Genomic DNA, 9,475 nt, shown 5'->3' on the forward strand with positions numbered 1-9,475 from the left:
GAGAATTTGAAGATTTAAAAAAGATCATACCTCAACAGAAATAAAAAGTGAAAAATTCTATCAACAGATTGTTCTATACATAAATTATTTGATCACTCTCATCAAATAGATTCATGTATTAGTATATTCATTTTTTTAAATTTTCATGTCATCATAAATACATTGCTAGGTGATACTGTATTGTAAATATATATTAGAAAATACCTGTATAAGCTCTTCTCAATCTTTTTCAAGTATATGAATAGAAGAAAGTTATTAAGTAACCTTCATGTTTACTTATCCTCAGTTGTGATAACAAAAGCCATGGCAACTGTCAGGTGATATATATTGTCATGCACCCCAGTCTACCACACTAAAAAATTAAAGTGGAATTCATACTTTTTTCATTGTTCATAAAGAAAGTATATCTTAATTTAAAATAGTACATTTTAATTTAAAATATGCAACATCAGCTAAAATTTGGTTTGGGTTAAAACAATCTGATCAGAAAAATGTTTTGATTTCTATTATTTTCCCTGCCCCCCAACATACAGATGGTTTTAATGAATTCATGAATGTTTGCTTAATTATTTCACTGACCACATCTTTAAAATAAAGTCTCTACCCTTCTCGTTTTGTTTAATGAGTAAGAGTTGGTGGTAGAGAAGAGAGCAAAGATCTCTCCCACCTGCCAGTGTACGTCTTGCTTATACAGATGATGTTTTGATCTCCACTATGACCTGTTTGATTTCCTTTAATTACCCTATATTCTATTTCTCCACATGGAAATACACAAACCTCCTTGGTGAAAGTATGGAAAAGAGCCTTTTAAGATGCAGGCTGTTGGATTGCTCAGCTCCAAGGCCAAGTTACACTGAGTACCAGAGGAGAGAGCTATGCTTTTCCGAGAACATAGCAGCCCCAGAACATTCAAGATTACTTGATCATGTAACTTTGCTGAACTGACTGCAGTCAATGACTGAAGAATTCGTTAGTACTTGGAAGCACTCTGGTGCTTGCAGACTCCGATAACTACTTTTATACCCAAGTTACAATAATTTGTTTAGACCCTCAATCTCCTCCCTAATACTATCTCTAGGATCACGATGTATTTACTTTATTTGCAAGTGTGTTTCACAGTTGCACCTGAAAGCCCAGTTTCTAGAGCATTCCCTCCTTAAAAGGAATCTACGCTTTGTTTAAGCTCCTGAGTTTCTCTCATCTTAAAGCAGTGTTCGCAAACATATAAATTATGTAATGTCTCCTTCTTTATGTACATACATTTTTCATTATGTCTTCATGAACTCTCTACATTTCATGAATTTGATGACTTTTATTCGTGTGTTTCTCTTAACTTAGCCTGATGATTTCCAGTGTCATATAATATATCCTCCATCCCTCATTTTTCCTAGATTAAGTGGTGCCCTGCCAATATACCCTATAAGAATCATCATCAACAACAACAAAACTAGAAATAAGACACTAATATTATAGCCAAACATAGTCAAAGCAATCATAAAGAAATAAAATCTGTTGTAAACATCTTGTACTTTGGGGACAGGAGTTTAACATTAAATAGAGTACTGATTGTGACATTTATCTGATTTTTATTTGTCTACAATAAGTTGTGCTCATTCTGTTTTTAAAGTATCTATGTTATTTCACTTAATGGAAACATAAAGATAGTTGTGATGGTTAATAGTGAGTGTCATCTTGATTGGATTGAAGGATACCAAGTATTGATCCTGGGTGTGTCTGTGAAGGTGTTGCCAAAGGAGATTACCATGGGAATCAGTGGGCTGGGGAAGGCAGACCCACCTTAATCTGGATGGGCACCATCTAATCAGCTGCCAGCTCAGCTAGAAGATAAAACAGGCGGAAAAATGAAAAGAGATGAGACAGGCCTAGCCTTCCAGCCTACACTTTTCCCCTGTGCTGGATGCTTTCTGCCCTCAAACATTAGACTCCAAGTTCTTCAGTTTTGGAACTCAAACTGGCTCTCCTTGCTCTTCAGGCTGCAGACTGTCTATTGTGGGACCTTGTGATCATATGAGTTAATACTTAATAAGCTTTCCTTTTTATATATATTCCATTAGTTCTGTGCTCTACAGAACCCTGACTAATACAATGGGTTAGGTAAAATTATGTCTTAACTTAGCTGAAGAAGCAGTTCTGATATAATATAGACAGACATCTCTCTAAGTAATATAATTTTAAAGTTATAGTAAAATGATACACCATTGAATTTTAAGAGTATACTGAAATAAATGACATTAGTATAATGAGTAAAATGACATTGATGAGAAGTTTAGCAAAACACAATGCAAATTAACACACTATTAAATTGTAATATTCTCAAAATTAGAGTAATTCAGAAATAATATATTTACAAAATTAGATAAATTTATCCAATCTCTGCATACATTTACATTTTTTACCTTTTTAATTTCTTATAATTGGATGCAAATACATCTTATTCATACACTTTTTGTACATTTATTTTAAAAGTATAAATATCTGAAATAAATGAGAGAGTGAAAGCTAGTTGCCGAGATTATAATAGCACATGTAAGGAGTTAAAAACTCATTAAAATATGCCATCAACTTGATGTTTCATCAAGCAAAGGGTAAAATAGGCAAAAGGAAAATAAAACATATATGTGCTACTTTTTAAAATAAACAATCACATTCACTTTCATTAACAATTAGAGAAACACTACCATTCTATACCTCTCTCTCCTGTACTGTTTACGACTGGAGTTGGTAAGCTTCATATAATACAGAGACACTCTTCTTTTTTGTTAAATTGATTTTAGTTCTGAAGAATTGACACTTCTCAAACTCTCTCTATTAATACATTTTTTTCTCCCTAGTGATCTGTCTTTCTCTGTTCCAGGACTTACTTGCTATCTAATACACTATAACTCCTGAGGATGAAATGGCCTAAAGACAAACAGTTTATTTTTATAGAACTGGGAGTCCTGGTGTGTTCCCCTAAAAATTCTTGAGAAATAAAAACACAGTATAATGTATAGTCCCTACTTTAAGAGCAAATTAAGTTATCAAAAATATGTACTTTAGATAGCTTATATGTAAATAAAATTTTTATATTATATTATGGTTTTATTTTTTAAAACCTGTAGGCATAGAGTATTTCTAATTGTGGTAGAAAATAAAGAAATGCTAAAACAACACTTAGTGTGTTTAAATATCTTGGTACACAAAGTCATCAATGTTTTATTTCTTTTTTTTTTTTTCAAAAACTATCAGTTTCTTTCAGGAATGTCCTAATAATGCTACAATGTAAAAATTTTTGAGAAACAGTGTTACAGCAGCTTAAATGTCATATAGTCAAAGATTATACTATGAATACCTAAATCACATATTTGTCTCACTAGAATGGAAAAAAGGGAAAACAACCGAAATTAATTAAGTCATGTGTAATAGGGGCTCATATCACCTAATACGCACCAGTATGGATATTCTGGTTGAACGATTATTAAAATAAGTCTGAACAGTTTGGTAAATAACTGTGGCTCTGAGCAAGCTGTTTGTCCCTCTTTCTGCAGACATCTGTCTCTAATATTCCCCCATTTGATCCAGCAAAAGATGGGTTAATGGCTGGCACAGTATGTGGTTCCTAGAACCAGGGCTCCCAGTGCAAGGCCAGTATCATTCTGTTTGACATTTTGCCATACCACTTGATAGATATTGTCACTTTGTAATCAAGCAATGTAAAATCTGTCACAACTTAACTCTGTATAATTAGTCCGATAAATCATTCTTTTGTGCATAATGAAGTTTACTTCACCTCACAACAATATCCCTGGGTCCAATTCTCATCCAAATTGTTACCAATCAACTTGGAGAAGCATGTCATACAACAATGAATTAGGGGAGATGTTAAAGAGAAGTGAGAGTCTTTATGAAACACATTGTTGGAAGCTTTTTATAGGTAGTACATAGAGTATTATGCACCCCTCAACTGGATTCCCTTAGAGCAGGGCTCCCCAAACCCCCAACTGCAGACTGGTACCAGTCCATAGCCTGTTAGGAGCCCAGCCACACAGCAGGAGGTGAGCTGCAAGTGGGTGAGCATTACTGCCTGAGGGCTGGCAAGGGATGTAGGTGGCGTGCTCCTTATGAGAATATATTGTCCGATGATCTGAGGTGGAACAGTTTCATCCCGAAACCATCCCCCTATACCACCACCTCCCTTCTGTGGAAAAATTGTCTTCCATAAAACTGGTTCCTGGTGCCAAAAAGATTGGGGACTGCTGCCTTAGAGTCACATCTTAAATGAACGCAGTATCAAACCAGGAACATGACATTGTAAATGGCATTGTGTTTTAATTTGTTTCCCCATATTCATGGCTAGTAGAAAAATATGATGTTGTTTTTGTTTTTGACCTTGTGTCTTGTGACCTTGAAAATTCACTTTTTATTTCTAGGTGTTTCGATCCAGATTCCTTGGGTTTTTCTATCTATCATCTATCTATCTCACTTTAAAGTTGAGACAGTTTTATTCCTTCCTTTCTAATATGTGTGTCTTTTTTTTTTTCTCTTGCCTTATTATGCTGGGTAAGAATTCCTCTACTGTGTTAAATAAAGTGGTGAGAGTGGACACCCTTGCCTTGTTTCCTACCTTAGGAGAAAATAATTCAGTCTTTCACCAATAAGTATGATGTTAAAGTGAATAAGTGAGCTGTCAGGTGAATGAGCATAAGTGAGCTCTAAGTTTTTTTTATAGATATTATTTATCAATCTGAAGAAGTTTTACCCTGCTTCGAGTTTGCTGAGAAGTTTTATCATTAACAGCTGTTGGATTTTATCAAATTTTTTCTGCAACAATTGATATGAACTTGTGCTTTTTTATTTATTATTTCATTGATATTATGGGTTACACTGATTAGTTTTCCAATATTGAAACAGCTTTGCATTCTTGGAACAAACTGCACTTGCCAATGGTGTATTATTACATCATAGCCTGCTGAATTTGTTTGCTAGTATTTTGTTGAAAATTTTTGTATCTAAGTACACGAGAGGTATTGGTCTGTAGTTTTCTTTGTCCTGTGATGCCTTTGTCTGGTTCTGTCCTCAGGGCAATAGGGGTCTCATAAAATGAACTAAAAATGTTCCTTGTATTTTATTTTCTGGAATAGATTGTTTGGAATTGGTGACAATTCATCTCTAAAAGTTTTGTGCAGTTCTCTAATGAAATCATATGGGCCTGTTTGTTTCCAGTGATACTTTCTTGGCTTTTTAGAAACTTTTTAATTGTGAGTTAAATTTCTATTTCATATGTATGAGTTTGATAGTTTGTAATTTTCAAAAAATTGGTTCATTTCACCTAAATTGGCAAATTCATAAATGTAGAGTTGTTCATTGCTTTTCTTTATTACTTTTTTAGTGGCTGTAGAATTTGTAGCTATATCTTCTGTTTTTATTCCCAATATTAATAATTTGTATTTTTTTATCTTAGTCTCTCTAGAAATTTATTAATTTTATTGTCCTTTTCTAGAAACCATTTTTTTTATTGTTTCAGTGAGTCTATGGTTTTTCCTTTGAGGCATATTTTAAAATATAATATGTTTATTGTTTACTTATGTATTGAGGAGATGGTGTTGCCAACTGCTGAAATCTTTAGCTTTTTTCCATTATTTTGCCTGGTTATTGAATAGCTAACTTGGTGTAAGTTTTTTTTCTAATTTTGACTTTTATCTTAGAATCAGGGAGTACGTATGTAGGTTTGTTACATAGGTTTATCGTGTGATGTTGAGGTTTGGGGTATAAATTATCCCATCACTCAGGTAGCGAGCACAGTGTCTAACAGGTAGCTTTTCAGCTCTTGACCCACTCCCTCTCTCCCACCTCTAGCGGTCCCCAGTGTCTATTGTCTCCTTTTTTTTTTTTTTTTTTTTTTGAGCTAGAGTCTCCCCCTGTCACCCAGGCTAAAGTGCAGTGGCACAGTCTTGGCTCACTGCAACCTCTACCTCCCAAGTTAAAACAATTCTCCTGCCTCAGCCTCCCAAGTAGCTGGGATTACAGGCATGCGCCAGTTGGCTAGGTTGGTCTCAAACTCCTGACCTCAAGCGATTCACCCTCCTTGGCCTCCCAAAGTGCTAAGATTACAGGTGTGAGCCACTGCGCTGAGCCAAATGTTCCCATCTTTATGTCCAAGTGCACCCAATGTTCACTCTGTATTTGTAAGTGAGAACATGTGGTATTTGCTTTTCTGTTTCGTCATTAATTCACTTAGGATAATTGCCTCCAGTGGCGTCCATGTTGCCACAAAGGATATGATTTTATTCCTTTTTATGGAACATAATATTCCACAATGTATATGAACCACTTTTTCTTTAATTCGCTGTCGATGGGTACCTAAATTGATGCCATGTCTTTGCTATTGTGAACAGTGTTGCAATAAACATACAATTGCATGTGTCTGTTTTATAGAATGATTTATTTTCTTTGGGTATATACCCAGTAATGGGATTGCTAGGTCAAATGGCAGTTCTCTTTTAAATTCTCTGTAAAATCTTCAAACTGCTTTCCACAGTGGCTGAAATAATTTACATTCCCTCCAAAAATATATGTGTTCCCTTTTCTCTGCAGCCTTGTCAGGGCCTGTTATTTTTTGTCTTTTTAATAACAGCCATTCTGACTGATATAAAGTGGTATGTAATTGTGGTTTTCATTTGCATTTCTCTGATGGTTAGTATACATGAATTTCCTTCTGCCTCTACCACCCCTGAGACAGCAAGACCAAGCACTCCTCTTCCTCTTCCTCTTAAGGTGAAGATAATAAGGTTGAAGACCTTGATGATGATCTACTTCCAGTTGGTGAATAGCAAGTATATTTTCTCTTTCTTATGATTTTTCTTAATAACATTTCATTTTCTCTAGCTTATTTTATTGTAAGAATATGGTATATAAATAAATATACCATACAAAATATGTGTTAGTTGACTGTTTATATTACTGGTAAGGCTTACCATCAACAGTAAGCTATAAGTAGTTAAGTTTCAGGGGAGATTTTTAACCGCGTTAGTGGTGTGTGCCCATAACTTCTACATTGTTAAAGAGTCAATTGTATTTCATTGTATGGGTTCTCTGAAAGTATTTATATGATTAGGTTTACTTATTTGAGCTGATAGGAATCTTCGAGTCAAAATTGTGCCCCATATTTAATAAAGTGTGCAAGATCTATGGCATGCATCTTGGAGATAACTTTATCCCTGTTTGATCTTTCCCCCATCTTCGTTTCATGATTTTATCATAATTTTTTAATACTTGTATGAGAGTTCTCCAGAGAAACAGAACCATTAAGATGTCTATGTTTGCCTGTCTGTCCATCTATATCTATTTATATCTATATTACCTATCTATCTATCTAATCTATCATCTTTTTATTTTAAGGAATTGGCTCATATAATTGTGGAGGCTTATAAGTCTAAAATTTGCAGGGTAGGCTGGCAGGCAGGAGACCCACGGAAACATTGGTGTTGTAGTTGGAGTCTGAATGCTGTCTGCTGGCAGAATTCCTTCTTCTTTGGGGGAAGTCAGTCTTTTCTTTTTGAAAAGGAAATCTTTCATTTTAGGTTCATAGGTACATGTGCAGGTTAGTTATATAGGCAAATTCGTGCCATGGGGCTTTGTTGTACTGATTATTTCATCATCCAGGTACTATGTTTAGCACCCAATTGTTATTTTTTTCTGAACCTCTTCTTCCTTCCTCCCTCCACACTCAACTAAGCCCCAGTGTCTGTTGTTTCCTTCTCTGTGTCCATGTGTTCTCACTGTTTAGCTCTCTCTTATAAGGGAAAAAATGCAGTATTTAGTTTTTTGCTTCTGTGTTAGTTTGCTAAGGATAATGACCTCAGGCTCTATGTATGTTCCTGCAAAGGTCATGATCTTATTTTTATGGCTGTGTAGTATAACCAGTGAATATGTAACATATTTTGTTTATTCAGATTACCATTAATGAACATTTACGTTGAATCCATGTTTCGCTATTGTGAATAATGCTGCAATGAACATACATGTGCATGTGTCTTTATGAAAGAATTATTTGTATTCCTTGGGGTATGGATCCATAATGGGATTGCTGGGTCAAATCATATTTCTGTATTCAGCTCTTTGAAAAATCATCACATTGCTTTCCACAATGGTTGAACTAATTTACACTACCACCAACGGTGTATAAGCATTCTTTTTTTCTCCACAATCTGGATAGCATCTGTTATTTTTAACTTTTAAATTATACCCATTCTGACTGATGTGAGATGGTATCTCATTGTAGTTTTGAGTTGCATTTCTCTAATGATCAGTGCTGTTGAGCTATTTTTCATATGCTTGGTAACCACATGTATGTCTTCTTTTGAAAAGTTTCTAGACATGTCTTTTGCCCACTTTTTAATGAGATTGTTTTTCTCTTGTAATTTTTTTTATGGTCTTTGTTTTGTTTTGTTTTAGAGAGTCTTGCTCTGCAACCCAGGGTGGAGTGCAGTGGCACAATGTCAGCTCACTGCAACCTCTGCCTCCCGGGTTCAAGCAATTTTCCTGCCTCACCCTCCTGGGTAGCTGGGATTACAGGTGCCCACCACCACGTCTGGCTAATTTTTGTGTTTTTAGTGGAGCCTAGGTTTTACAGTGTTGGCCAGGCTGATCTTGAACTCCTGACCTCGTGATCTGCCTGCCTCAGCCTCCCAAAGTGCTGGGATTACAGGCGTGAGCCACCACACCCGGCCTTATATTTCTTATAGATGCTGGATATTAGACCATTGTCAGATGCAGAGTTTGCAAATATTTTCTCTCATTTTGTGGCTAATTCCTGATGGCCTAAGTTAATTTAGCCACATGTTATCAAGCTGTATAGAAGTTTAAAATGCTGACATGTAATAGAATGTTTTTAATTAAAGGGTTACAGTTTTCAATTCTGGCTTTTAATTCATGGACAATTTGATGTTATTGAGATGAAGGATAACTGTTATAGAAGGGAGATGAAGCCCAACATATTAAAATTTCCAATGGAGAAGTTATTCTATTTTTTAATTAGTCAACATACTCTGTCAGTGATAATCTTTTATTACAATCAAGCAGACCAATATTTGTCACATATATAAATGTGATTATTCCAATAGAGAGCCACATGATTAAAAAAAAGTACTCACATTAATTTTCAGGCTGATTAAAGAAATATAAGTGGCATTAATTCATTCAAAAATATTGATTGTTTACTATATGCCCAGCTTTTTGATAGTTATATGGTACCATTAGAAAATGATTTGTTTGCATCAGTAAGCTAACTGTTCCAAATGTACTATTAGTTTATAATAATTTGTACAAGTGCAGAATCAATAGAGTATGGAGTTTGTAGTTTCTTGGAGAAAATTTGTATTTCTTGGAGCGTTCAAAAGAGTCCTAAACCCTCTTCAAACTATTAATAATATCTAAGAAAACTATTATTTGGTTGTATGTATATACAGAGAGAGCA

The sequence above is a fragment of the Macaca nemestrina genome, chromosome 11 (genome assembly GCF_043159975.1).
Source record: "Macaca nemestrina isolate mMacNem1 chromosome 11, mMacNem.hap1, whole genome shotgun sequence".
Lineage (NCBI taxonomy): Eukaryota > Metazoa > Chordata > Mammalia > Primates > Cercopithecidae > Macaca > Macaca nemestrina.